This window comes from Aedes aegypti, chromosome 3 (genome assembly GCF_002204515.2).
Source record: "Aedes aegypti strain LVP_AGWG chromosome 3, AaegL5.0 Primary Assembly, whole genome shotgun sequence".
NCBI classification, from domain to species: Eukaryota; Metazoa; Arthropoda; class Insecta; order Diptera; family Culicidae; genus Aedes; species Aedes aegypti.
The window spans coordinates 249,899,636-249,914,839 of record NC_035109.1 but is presented as its reverse complement, the minus strand read 5'-3'; the positions used below and the strand labels follow the sequence as shown (position 1 = coordinate 249,914,839).

Here is a 15,204-nt window from a genome sequence, read left to right as displayed (position 1 = left end):
AAGATATCCTCAGAATAAAATATTGTTTTACTTAAAATTCTATGCTGATTATCAATTTGTTACTAGTGGCTTTTCGTACTCATGTTGCATGCACTAGAGCAGCGATCTCGATTTGGCGCACGGGGGTCATCTACACCTGATACCTTTAGGGTCGTTGGGGGTCCACTTAGCGTTCACGTACGAACTTAAAATTTTTACCTGTTTTTTTTTTCTTACCAAAACGAGCACTAAAAATATACCTTATTTGAGTTGTAAACTTCCAAAACATAAAAATTGTTTAATTGATAGGTCCTTTTAAAAACTTATTCTAGAAGACTTAAACCCTCCCCCCCCCCTCCCCCTTAAAAGTTTATTTGTTCGTAACGTGGCCCTCAAATCAATATTCACACGTCAAATGTTGATAAACATGAGCAAACATAAAATGACCCGATTTTGTCAGGTTCCCGATTTTGTCAGCCTAAAATTCATCGTTCAATATAATTTTCAAATGCCAATATTTTTCAAATCCAACAACACAATCACATTTTGGCAACAAATTTGCTGGTGTATGCATGAAATTAATCGAATAATTTAGAAATTGTGAAAACCTCAGAAGAAAGATTTAGAATGAGCCAGTAGACGCAGTTTCCTCGCTAAATGGGGCAAGTTGGACACATATATTTTTTTTTAATAGTACGTCACATCGCACTTAAAATTAACTGAAAATTCCTCACTAAAAGCGTAAAGAGGAATAAAAAGTGTTCAAAATATATCATTTATAAGTTATTAATCAAAAAGTTACAAAAAATCTAAAATATAACTAAAAATAATTTCAATAATCGAGAAATTATAAATATATTCTGTGGCAGAAAACCACTTAATGGGTTTGAACTGTTTTACGTAACTACTTTTGGTAGACATAACAAATAATGTAAAATTAAAATAGAAAAGTAATCGTTCTCATGATGCATTTCAAATTTAATCTAAGGCTTTGCCCAATTTAGAATTCGTATATATTTCAAAAATAAAATGACATAAAAAATATAGGAGAAGTCCAGATTTTTTCTCCCTCCTAAGCAATTCCGTAAATTGAGATTGATCTTTTTTGATAAAAAAAAACATTTGTTTGAATTTTTAGTGCTACCCTCTAGGAAAATGTTTGAAACGTGTAATAAAAATTTTTGATTCTGGATTTTGTTTTGATAAGTCCCACTTACCCCGGGTATAAAGAAATTTTGGGGTAAGTTAGACCATCGAAAATTTCATATGAAATGAAAATAAAGTACCGGTTCATCGTTAGCAGCTTATGACAATACTTATAATTGTAGCTTACTGATGGTAATTTGATTCATTATTTTATGTGACCCAAGGCGTGAAACGTGTCACAATTGGAAATGGCGATGAATTGATAACTGTTACATGGAGCATATGGAAATAAACATATTTTTTTGTTTTGTACTTTATACATTCCTTGTCATTGTATCATCTACTTTCTAGAAGAATACTCCCATAAAAAACATTTCCTTAGTGAGCTATGACGTAACGCCCTACTTACCCCGGATTCTCACCTGCCACGGGGTCCAGCAATTATTATGAAAAAGTGAACCCAACCTGGCATTCTTCGGAAAGGGCTTTCTCAGGAATATTATTTAGTATACTTTAACAAAAATGATCTAAATAATATTAAAGCTTTAGAAAAAGTAAGACTTATGCTCGATGTCAGTGTGACATGGGAACTTATGACCACGCTCCATACGAATTTTAAAATTGTTGTGTGGACAAATGGCCACGAGGGAGAGGGGGGATCTAAAAATCCCGAAAAAGTGACCACGTGGTTAATGGACAGCCCCATATATAAAAAAAACTCTTTTCGTCATTTGAAACCAATGTTTTTGAAACTTTGGGTGTTTCTGTTGAAATGCAGCTTGGTAAAAGTACTTTCAAAGCTGCCTTTTTGCCTTTTCAATGCACTGGGCAGTAACCATTAATTTGCTTTAAAATGACTTGCGGAAATTGACTCGCAATAAGTCAAATTTCTTTGTCATTGGGGAATTCAATTTTATTTGAATTTAATTTTAGGAATGTTATTTAACGACTGCTCTTCACAATATTTCTCAATTCAATACCCTGATAGCCCTTCTTATTTTCCCTATCCTAGCAACCCTTCTACGATTGATTTGGTTTTAACCGACTGTATTAACCTTTGTATCCACACAATGATGGATACGAACCAGCCACAGGCTGAAAGTCTCGATAATAAAGATAATAATAATAATTTTTGTAGCCATCTGGTAACTCATGCTGATTTTGATTCTGATCATGTCCCTGTTAAATTCCAAATACAGTGGGTATTCACTCGTTGGGGGATTGTTGGATGTTCGCTGGTTGGAAAATATTCCAACTAAAAAGCACCTCAAATGTCACCAGAAAATGTCAAACTGACTTTGACGTCTGAGTACTGTCGTATTGAAGTCTTCATATATACAGTGTACCCCCGCTAATTTGAACGGTACCTCATGCAAACCATCGGAGTTCATTTTTAATTTGAACATCTAGTCACCCTAGAAACGTGTTTCTGGTTATCGCTTTCGCTGTTTTGCTTTGATTCTGCGTTTCGTTCCACAGCGTTCCAACTCACTTCACTCCGTTCCATGAGCTAAATGACGTTTGAACCATTTTTAATCTGAACGATGTGCAAATTAGCGGAGTACAGATTAAAAAGTGTTCAGATTAAATGCAATCCAAAGGCGTATGTATATGTGCGTTTCGTGACGATTTGCTCTCCAGATGCGTTAGTGTGGAGCATTTTCACCAGCTGTCAGTCGTTCCATCTAACGGGTCGGATTCGCTAGATGGAAGGCAGTCGTGTTCCAACCAGAGAATCCCCGCTGTATTGCAGAAAAAAAATGACAAAAATATTGTCAACATCGTAGTCGTCTAGGGGCCGGAACAACGTTTCTCAATGTTTCAATTAATGTGGCTGCTCTACGACCATTCGCACCATACAATTTTCATTTTTTTATTTTTTCATCTGGTTCAATCACCACATGACTTTAATATTATGAAAATTTATTGGCTTTTTTCGGTGACCACGATACTGACACTCAAAGTTAAACAGAGTAACGAAAGTAATGAAACGAAAAGATGGATAGAATCGCAAGCGAGCGACGAGAGAAATATTGAAAACAATATAGTTAACAGGTCGAGACGTCAAATTTTTGCCTGTCTAGTGTTTGAAGTGACCAACACTACAACATCTAGCTATTCAAGGCCAGGAAGTTAGGCAACAATTTTTCGTTTCGGTTGTGTTGTTCACACATATGGTCATTTGTTAATTTTCAACTTCTATACATTTCTCTCAAAGCGCATTGTTTTAGTTTTCAGCGATTGAAAACAGACTTAGTTCGACTCATTCGCATAGTATTGATTCACGCTTGAGCCTGGTGAAAAGGTCTTAATGATTTGCATCATTCAAAAATCTCTTTTTTAGACATTGACTTTTTCCCTTTTCATTTTTAACATTTTGTCCTTTGTCCATTCAACCTTTTGTTTTAGATTTTTTGTCCTTTCTATCTTTAGGAGAAGGTATCGACCGTGATTGTTTATATTATTTTTGTTATGGCTATAGCGATCATGCGACTCAAAGGTAAAGGGAATCTATAGAAGATTTTTTTTTCAAATGATTGAAATGAATAGGTGGATAGGCGTCGCAAGGGAGCGACAACATTGAAATTATATTAGGTGGTGAAAATTGAGCAAGCCATTTTAAAGTCAGTAAGCATCGAAGCGTCCTGTATTCTACCTAGCTTCTCTACTGGAGAAGGGTTGGCTCAAAGCTATGTGCTTTGCTACCAACACAGGCAACTTCTATCTTTGTACGATATTATGCTACCACGCTTAAATTATAAGCAAAAATGTTGATCTAATTCGATCTGATCAACTTAACGATTAGTTTTGCAACTGCAACCTAGTAAATTTTTCTTTGACCTACTTTTTTCGATATATTGTTGATACAACTACCTGTGACTAATTTAATTATATGTTCATAACCATTCATTATCTTCACCCTATAGCTCGCCCTGACGTCAGATGGTTATGTTATCGCGTGTTTACACGAAATGTTCTTGGACAATCCACACGCACATCTTGAGCTTGTCGATTATTTTCCTTTTGGCGATCTTTACTCGATCATGCAATCCGGTTATCCAAAGCATTGAACTTAATGCTATTTTGAAATCTCACGGTCTAACGGATTTGTTTGAGGTTCAATTAAAAGCAAAATTATGTGAGCTTGCGATGTCCCAAAATATATAACGAAAAAAGCATTTATTGTATTGTAGATCACAAGTTTGATGCACAACCTAAGAAAAATTGTTTGCATCATACTAAAGTTAGTTATTGTTATTAACCTCCACTGATGTAGTTACTTCACCCGTTGAACATATGGGATGGCTATGACTCGTGCTAGATAATGGAAACCATCAATTTCCTCCTAGGTTGCCTATATACCAGGAAATTTCCACAAGTTATGAATAAATGACCAATTGCAGGCCAAGACACGACCAAGAAAGTGAAAACAGGCCTTATTGCATTGCTTTTCTTCACACAAACTCACCACAGAAAGCTGCTTTATGTTGTCACATATGATAAGTAATCTCCATCCTCCTAACCGACGATGGTGAACCACTACTTGAAGGTATAGCTACCAGTTCAATCGTTTTCTAGTTCGTTTCCAAAGAAAAGGAAATGAAAATAAGTTTTCTGCAAAGCGACAGACGCATGGATCAATTCCTGTTTTGCAACTTGAAGCGTTTTCCAACGACAACTGGTTTGGATTCCCTCCTATTCCACGCCGTTTAAATGAGGAGAAATGATTGTGTGCTCTTTCAGCAGCAACGGACGGAACAGCATTTTGCATCCATGCATGATTTCAAATTCAAACGGCCCTGGTTAAGGCCATCGCTGATGCTTGGTCGATAAAAGTGAAAATGGCAATCACCATTTGCTGGGTTGCTTTCGGTGTAACGGAATGGGGCAGCAGATCATAAGTATAAAACAATCCTGACGGGACGTTGTCTTTGGGGCGGGAAAATAAATATAAATACAGTCAGGTCTTCATTCAGACACATGGGGGCATCATAGGAGACCCAGTACTAATGAGATATCATCTGTTCAGTGATGTAGTCGAATATCTCGTATGTTTTAAGAAATAGTACAGCTGTCTACGGTTTTAGTACTCATAACGATCTATTTTTACGAGTTGAGATCATGCGCTTAGTTGAGAGCTTGAGCAGTAGAGGCCTTTTTTCTAACTTGTTTTAAAAGGACCTCCTAACATGTGACTGCATCGGTTCCGGGTCATCTGGCCGAATGTCATTAGGTCGAATGCCGTTTGACCGAAAAAATAAAACAAAAAAACATGCTACGAATGAGTTCCAAAGTGGCAGTGCTGTACTGAGTAATTGCAGCGCTTGTCGATTTTCATACAAAATGCTCAACTTAGGCTCTAGTTTTGTTCCCTTTCAACATTCAAGCAATCTAAATATCCACAGATGTACATATATGTTCGATTTTAATACCACAACATTTCAATTTTTCTAAGCCCCAGCCGAAAAATCACATACTAGGTTCGGAATGATAACAGTTTTAAAGATTGAATCTTCCGCTTGACATTAAGCTCTTAAATTTTATATCACTTACTATTTGTTCAACCACTACCATTACCTAGGTGTCCAACCCAAAAAATTTCGTAAAATATTTGTAGAAGAACAAATTAGAAATTTAAAACAGTTATATGTGTTTACAAAAATTTTAAACTTTGCAATTACAAAATTGAAATTTACAAAACATATTCGTAGTTCTGTGAAAAACAAAATCAGTTGAAATACTTGATGCGGAACAAAACTATATCATGTCAAAGTTAAGCATTTTGTGAAAATCAACATACGCTGCTGTTATTCAAAACAGCACTGTAAATTGCATGGGACAGATTGTTCTTATGATTGCTATAGGTACAAATATCTATCTCTTCTGTTTAAGTTTAAAACAGGGCTGGCAATCAGCAGATTCACAAAAAACATCGTCATCCAGTATAATAAGTCTGGCAGGACTAAGTCTCGCATTGACGAAATAATGCACGACTAACTTCGATCCAAAACCGTCAACGAATATTTTTTCCTTTGTTCCATTTGGTCCCATCTCTCACAAGAAGAAGCCGATAGCCATCACAAGCATTGCTTGTATTTGCAATTGAAACCCCCTCATGATACTGCAATAGCTCTGTTGATAGGGCGCGTTGAGTTAAGGTGATTATAAAACGAAGCCAAACTTAGAATTTTCAAGTGCACAAGACTGGAGAATCTGACAACTGTTCGCGTTGAAAATCAATAAAATTGCTTGCTTGCTGGTGGTGAGCAATGGGATAAATTTTCAACGTAAAGCGCTGTTTGGTTCTCAAGTCTTGTGCTCTTGAAAAGTTGAGGTGTGGTTTCAATGATCGTTTTTTCGATTCCAGAGACGTATTTTGTTTCATTTTTACAAAAAAGACTGTCTTTCGAAGACACGATTCATTTTTTTAGTCGGCTCAGAGATCCCGAACGAAGATTCGACTATACCGAAGGAGGCTTATTTGTTCGTAATGACGCCGTTGAGGATTGAGGAGGATGACGAGATTCTTTTAGTTTCATAGTCGACTTTTTCTATTTGACGGCAACATTTGTCTAGCCTGGTTTGAAAAGTAACCATTGCTGAAAGTGCATAAATTGAATGAATAGCCTTTTAAGGAGAAAAAAAGCGAAATCTCGGATAAAAATGCTACCTTATATCACGGCTGTAAATATTCACTTTAAAGGCAGAAGTCGAAAGGAATATTAATGTTTTAAAGAATACTTTTGATAAATGCTTTTGATAAGCTTTAATGCCAATAATAATGAGACAAGTAAATTTGGAGAGGCTACGTTTTTGAGCAGACATTTTTTCGATTTGCAGATTGTAAACCTACTTTTCTAATAGTATTTGGCTGATTCAATCATTCTATTGTATTGTATACTGAAATATGCTGTTAAAAATAGCATGTGCTCAATTTTACAACTTTCAATGGATAAACATTATCTATGTTTGAACTTTTCTGAGCGTAAACAGAATTTAAATTATTTCTTTACATCCTTGAACTATCACGAGCACATACTTCATCAATAGTATTCAAATTTGACTTGCGCGGTTTTTTACGAGGATTTTTTTACGTCGTTATTGTTGATTCAATGCTGCTTGTTCACGTTATTTTTTCATTGAAGTGTTTTTAACGTCGATTTTGAGTAACCACGTTTTTTTATAAATAAGTAGAAGCTCATGAGTTCAAACTCAGTTGAAATAATAACCAAACGAATCTAATGGCGAGAAGATGTAAATGTCTCTGTAACTTGTGGCAATTATGGCAGTTTGGCTAATGGAGTAGGATGAGCACCCTTTTAAAACCGCATAAATACAAAAAAAAATAATCGTCAGCAGCATACCAGCTGAAAGCTGCCAAAGTAATAAAGTAATAGACATATTATACGGAAACGTTCGAAACTCTTAGAAAAAGAAATAGTTGATGTTTGAAAAAATCTGCTTATATTGCACCAAAAGGCGCTTTTAATTTTATCATTCCAAAAAGGAAAGATGTTTGACTGTTAAAATGTTTTATATAGTTTAACTTTATGCACGTACTGTTCGTAGATACTAATAACTTCCATGTAAACTGAGATAAATTATTCAACTTTTAAATCGTTAAAAGTAATTTCACAGCCAACAAAAAGTGCTCATATCGCCTTATTGGTAAAAAAAATCTACATGAATAATGTATTTATCTGTGAATCGTTGTAAGTAATGCAAATACTCACTAGGGCAGTTTAAAATTCAAAAAAGTTTGATAATCCCTCCTCCCATATCGTCCTTACTTTTTTACAAGTGTTCTGTAAAATTTTGAGCTTTTTCGATGGTAATTTCAAGGTGGCCTAAAGACGGTTTAGGTTTAAATGGAAATTACTATGAGAAATTTCGAGAAATGTTCCAAACACGTTAATACTGTAATGTAAATTCAAACTTATCATCGCAAAGTGAAAATTCATTGTTCAAAGCCCAATAAAAGAAGTTGGTGAAGAGAGCATTTCAATATAACGAATGGGAGAAAAGATATCCATGAATTTGTTTGGTATTAATAAGCTCCATATGCAAATTTAGCCCTACAAACTTCTGCAAAAATCCCATACAAAATTAGTCCAAAAACAATTTATTTCTTCTTCTATTAACGTTTGAAAATTGAGTATTTACTATGTATCAATAAGTTTGTACATACATTTCAGTACTAGCGGGTTCGGAAAATTTGTCTAAATTTCTCCATAGTAATTTCCATATAAACCTAAATCGTCTTTGAACGCCCTTAAAATCTGCACCTAAACAGCTGAAAATTTCACAAAACACTATTTTTATCGTTATTAACGTAAAGAAAAATTTGGAGGAGGGACTATCGAACTTTTTGAATTTTGAACTGCCCAAATACTCACACTGCTACGGCAAATGAAATGTAATAAGTTGTTAACAAAATGTTAGTAAAAGCTTAATTGTGTTGTACCAAATAAGGATGATAGTGTTGTCTAACACAGAACACCTAGATTTACAAGAAATGAATGTTATGTTCAGAATGATACTAATATAAAATTAAAAAAAGAACACAAAAAACGTGTCCATGAAGACATATTGAACAAAAAATTTACTTTAACATGTTCTTCTTTCTGGCGTTACGTCCCAAACGGGACAAAGCCTGCTTCTCAGATTAGTGTTCTTATGACCACTTCCACAGTTATTAACTGAGAGCTTTCTTTGCCGATTGACCATTTTTACATGTGTACATCGTGTGGCAGGTACGAAGATACTCTTTGCCCTGGGAATCGAGAAAATTTCCTTTACGAAAAGATCCTTGACCAGCGGGATTCCAACCCACGACCCTCAGCATGGCCAAGTTGAATAGCTGTGCGTTTACCGCTACGGCTATCTGGGCCCCTAAAAATTTTACATGTTAAAGGACACGAAAAAGATAGAACTGTGATCGACATTTCCAGAATCAGACACTAACGTATATAAAGTTCGACATAATTTAACGTCATTCGGCTAGCTTTTTTTATGTGCATCCCAAAGGATGCAAATAACATAACACTGTTCGACAAAATAAAATTTTTGGATGGATCAGAGCCGCGTCTGTATGGGTCTTGAAGTGCAAGAAAAGTTTAGAAAGATAATGTTTTCAAATTATTTGCAGCACCCTTGGATTATTTTTAGGCAAAATTTGGAAATTTTGCATTTTTAATCACAAAAATATATTTTGCAAAATATCATTATATTTTCAAATTCAATTATACACCCATTGAATTTGTCAAACCAATATTTTTTACCGTAGGATAACTGCAGGGAAAAGTGCAATTATTTAAGAGAATATAAGCATCAGTTTTATATATTAATAAAGAACGTTGTAGAGATGTGCTCCATATGAATAAAATTAATTATCTATTTCGATTATCTGCCTCGTTAGATCCTAGTTATCTTAGGTTCAATATTATGCTCGACTAGCATATTCTTCAATTCTAATCCAACTAAGCTGTAAAACATGAAAATTTACGTTGTGTGTATTGCACTCCTGTTTAACAACAATAAAAAAGGGTTAAAGGTGAAGATGAATCGAAGCCAAACTTTAAATTTTCAAAAGCACGAATCTGGAGAACCGAACACCCGTATGAGTTAAAAATTTAATCGATAGGTTACCAGCTAGTGATCAATCGATTAAATTTTCAGCTTAAACGGATATTTGGTCCTCCAGATTTGTGATCTTGAAAATTTACGGTTTGGCTTCGATTCATCTTCACCTTAATGTGGAAAGGTCCCCAAAAATGCTAAATAAATGTTAATGATCTGAAACATCAATATGGTTCTAGTGGAAATCATTTACACATTACGTAAACTTTTTTTATAGCGTATTTAGTGATGCTTGTTTCGTATACACTATATACATATATACATACATATTTGGAAAAGTATTCTGTGCTCTGTACCAAAAGTATACGACCACGGAGAAAATTGTGTCTGTATCATATGTCTATAGTCTATTGGTGGTCCGTTTATCTTACAAATCCTTGCAGTATGGCCCAAAAAGGTTCTTTTTTATACAGGTGAAGTAAAAATTTTTTTGCTTATCTAACACGCTTCGGAGATTGGATAGGTTATCGTCAGTTTATACCTCTTTCAAAGAAGATTCTTAAACCCGTCAAGTATTGCTATTTTTTGCCTTGAATAATTTAGCCATACATCTTTGAGCCTTGAAGAACTGAATCAATTCAATAAATATTCAAATCAGATCTTTGTATGAATTTTACTCATATTATAAAAAATACGTCTTCTCATTTAGGAAAATCACCAAGAGACAACGTACAAACACGGATCACTTGGACACTAATTTGAAAAATATTATATATTAGCTTTCATATGGAGCGTTAGTTTCTTGTTCAATGAGTTTATTGTAAGCATATTGGAAACATAAAGAATTCGATCATTAGGGTTAATTTTAAACTCGTTTCCCAAATGGGCCAAACGTGCCCATTTATGAACCCTTATTCCCAATCCTCTATACAAGTAAAAATGCTATTCGATTAAGTGAAAGAACAATTTAATAATAAATTTATGACAAACAATTTTGCGAAACTTCACATAATGTTTGTTTTCTTTTTTTAAACAGGAAGACATCGACAAACAAGTATTTTATTCATTTAGATTATAAAGCATTTTTGTGTGAAATTTCACCTAAATCTCAAAACTGAAAGTTTGATTAAAATTGCCAAAAACATGTGAAATGTAGAATCAAAAAAACGGAAATGGTTTACCAGAAATTGTTTTATCTTACAAGTAAGAAGCAGGCATGTTACCACTAAACTAGTTTTCACAAATGATTAGCATTGTGCACAAACTGAATAAAAAGGGCTCATACCAGCCTGAGCGTCTGTCAAATGGTTTCGCAAAAAATGTAAAAATGTTGATTACTGTATTAATTTTTGCTATTTTACGTGAGTCTGTAATTTTTCTACGGATATTCTGATAAAAAAAATTGATCTCACGATAGGTAATCTATTCTTGATGAGTACCTATAAAAATATTTAGAAATCGCAAATACCAATATTATCACATATTTACAGACTTCGCCAACCTCTCCTGATGAACCAACTAGCTCATGTAAGACCACTTACCCCACTTACCTATAGAAATTTTGTATTACTGCTGAGAGTTTTTAAGACCAACCAGCCCATATAAACATAACAGACACAACAACTATCGTATGATTATCTAGAAAAATGTTACTGGGTTATATTGATAATTGATTTTTCTAGTGGAGCAAAGAATCAAGCGTCTTTTTAAATCTATAATAACTATTATATAATGAAGCAGATGCGTAAAATAGAAAAAAAAAGTATTATTCATATGGTGCACATCCTCAAATATTTGTTTATTGATAGCTAACATTCCAAATTCATATAAACAACTGATGCCAATATTCCCTGAAAGCATCCAGTACTAAAAAATATTGATTTGACAAATTCAATGGTAGAATAATTGAATTTAAAAATATATTATTATTTTGCATTATATACTTTTTGTGATTAAAAATGCAATGTTTTCACATTTTGTCAAAAAATAATCCAAGGGTGCTGCAACTCATTTGACAATGGCCTACTTTTTACACTTTTCTTGCACTTCAAGACCCATATCGACGCGTCCCTGATCCATCCAAAAATTGTATTTTGTCGAACAGTGTAACAGCTCAAGAGCTTCATTGATTTCCAAAGAGCTTTGGACAAATCAAATCAGATGAATGCTACGCAGTAGTTACTAGAATATGATTTAATACTCGTCTGATCAATCCAATAGCCAACAGACTATTTCAATAGTAAAACATGCCAAAAATATTAAAGTTGCCTATATCAAACCGTGCCAAAAGCGAACGGTTGTTTTTATAACAACTTTCATCATCGTAATATTGACAACGAATTAAATTTACCTATTTTCAACATGATAAGCCTCAAAACGACCCACATACACCTTGAGATTAACAGGATTGGTGACTGACCCATGATACACATTTTCGTACCGTAATCCGGGGTACCGTGAATTCGGGTGAAATTGATCACACATCGCTCGATTTTATTTCTTATTTATAGAGCACTAATATTTATCAATGAAACCTTATGAAAATTAACGAATAAATGACAACATCATAGGAAACTGACGTGAAAAACGGGGAAAAATGATCAATTTCACCCGAAATTACGGTAACACTGATCACTTTTAAGGGTATTTCCTATTTTTTTTTTTTTTCATTTTAAAATGCAAAGGTTGCAAGTTATATATTTTAAAAACAAGTATTGGCACCCACCGCTCGTTACTATATACTGTGTTTTTATTTACAAACAAATCAAGCATGTTTAAATAAATGTTTCAAATATTTTTTTTTATTTACCTGATATGGGGTAGCATTGATCACCCATGTAAACAATGTTCAATAGTACTGAAAATGACGTTACTTACTTAAATCATAGTCTTTGAAGCCAAATATGAAGACCAAACCCTTTCAAGTCATTTACTTATTGAGTTATTTTAAAAACCAAAAACACTTTAAACCGTAGAATACGCCTAAAGGTAGGCAGTTTCCTATGGAAATTCAGCATTCCTCATAGTAGTTATAGGATGTTGCTTAATTGAATAGACTTATTAAAGATTCCACAACGGAATCATATTTGGCAAAGCCATTTTTAGTAAAAATTGCATTTTTCTTGCTCATACCACTTGCAGAACTCATGTGAGACATGAATCTTCAGAAGTGCCATGCATAATGATAAAAATCATTGATTGAAAAAGTTGACAAATTTAGGTATGAACTAAACGCAATTTTCACAAAAACCTAATTTTTTATTATCTCATGCATGTAGGAAAGAGAGGCACCATTTATGTTTTGAAAATGTTCCATCAATGAATGATGATTAGAATTTTAACGAGAAGGGTCCTACCGTTCAATGTTACCCCGGATTACGGTATTTGAATTTCCTTGTTGCCAAAATCGAACTTTTTTTTTCTTCAATAACGAGATTTTAAGCCCTATGCTAGTTCATCTCGGGACCAACGACTTTACTTCCCTTCCGAAGAAGTCTTCACTATAAACTTTACGTCATAAGTCACTATCACCGATCCCAGGCCCTCGGTGTGAGAGGAGTGGGTTCTAACCACTACACCAGGTTCTGTTGCCAACATCGAACCGTGTCAAAATCGAATGGTAAAGTTGTCAAAATCAAAACGTGCCAGATTCAAACCATGCCAAAAACAAAACGTGTCAAAATCGAACGGACACTGTACTGTTTAAAAAATACCAAACTGATTTCGGAAAAAAATAGTCTATTAACAACATTGTTTGTACCGTTAAGTCACCAGTCACCGTGCGGCCTCCATTCACCGTGCACATATACGGATTCCTACAGAATATTAATAAAAATTATACAAATTATTGTTTTGTTAGCAAAATAATACAGAACAGATTAAATGAAGTAGTTCTTGTCACAATACTTTTTGAAAAACTTAGTTTATGTAGTCAAAATCATGTGAATTCTGTTTAATAATGAGATTTCTTAACACTCCTAGTAGAAACGCCAAAAATTCACATTTTTCGGTTTAACGTTAGAGTATCAAATTTTCCATAATTTCAACAAGTTATTGCTGTGGATACTACAAGCTAGATGTATTTCAATTGTATGAGCAATGAGATTTTATGAAATTTATTTTTTTATTGTGTTCCATTCGAAACCCAAATACACGGTAAATGGACCCTTCTCAATATGTATGGTTCCCATTACCGTGCATTATTGTAAAAGGCATGAAATTATTGCGTAATATTAGATTTATTGTTATGTCGTGATTTAACTACTTTCTATTCAGTTTTTGAGCGAATATGGAATGGTTTGGACAATACAGCCAAACCCACTATAACGATTTTAATGAAAAATTAATTATTTAACAATATTTTAAACTTTCCATGGTATTTATTGTAAACTAGTGGTCCCGGCAAAATTCGTCTTGCCATCAAGTAGGCTGTTGAAAACGCTATTCATCGTCCCATACAGAATAACTGTTTCGTTCGCGCTCGTTTTTCCAACTTTCCCGGAGAATATCCTGCGATTTTCATACACACAAGCACGTCGGAACCCTTGACGAACAAAATTGAGAAAGAATTATTCAAATCTGTTGACCCGTTCATAAGCCATTTCGTGACATACAAACACCATTCCAATTTTATTTATATAGATAGATAGATAATGATTTGAATACTCTTAAAAATGAGTGCGCACACTACTAGCGACATAATTGTTCCACCAATAACGTTTCTTCAAGATACAAAAATAAATCATGACGATAACTATACGCACGGTGAATGGTGCACTAGTGTGCACGGTAAATGGTGACATAGAACGGTACGAGGTGACCTTAACATTATATTTGTAAGCATATGTTTTGAGTGATTTTTTGTTATGAATCACTAGTTTTAGATTTTTCCTTGAATTATGGTATAAATGTACGCTTCGTAGTGGTATCGTAGTACGCTTTAAATTATTTGGAAAAGTCATACATTTTTTCTTAAAGTCCAGATTTTTCTCAAGTGCACGGTGAATGGTAGCTTGACGGTACAACTATTCAACCAAAAAATGCTGTTTTCGTGAAGATATAATCGATCAAAGTCGTTGAAAAATCATGGATTTTCCCCTATCTTAAGCATAGGCATCCCAACCCAAACTGTCACAATGTCACAATAAAGTAGACTTTCTCCGAGATAATTCTTCTTCGTCTTGGAATCACGTCCCCACTGGGACAGAGTCTGCTCCTTAGCTAAATATGATAAGTTCATTTCCACAGTTATTAATTGATAGGGACAGATCTGGTGTAGTGGTTAGAACTCTCACGTGGAGCACTTGGAGTCGAATCCCATCCCCGATATAGTCACTTATGACCTAAAATGGTTATAGTGACGACTAACTTCGGAAGGAAAATAAAGCCGGTGGTTCCGATACGAACTAGTCCAAAGCTAAAAATCTTGTAAATAAAGATAGCAAAAAGTTATGAACTGAAAGCTTTCTATGCCACAATTGCCATTTTCGCATTTGTATA

The 15,204-nt window shown here is 34.3% G+C and overlaps 1 protein-coding gene across 1 annotated transcript in view; it reads right to left on the bottom strand.

Annotated features, from left to right (window-relative positions):
• Nucleotides 1–15,204, bottom strand: part of LOC5570371 — a 368,473-nt gene that overhangs the window by 300,899 nt on the left and 52,370 nt on the right. The gene's annotated exons all lie outside the window — the stretch shown is intronic.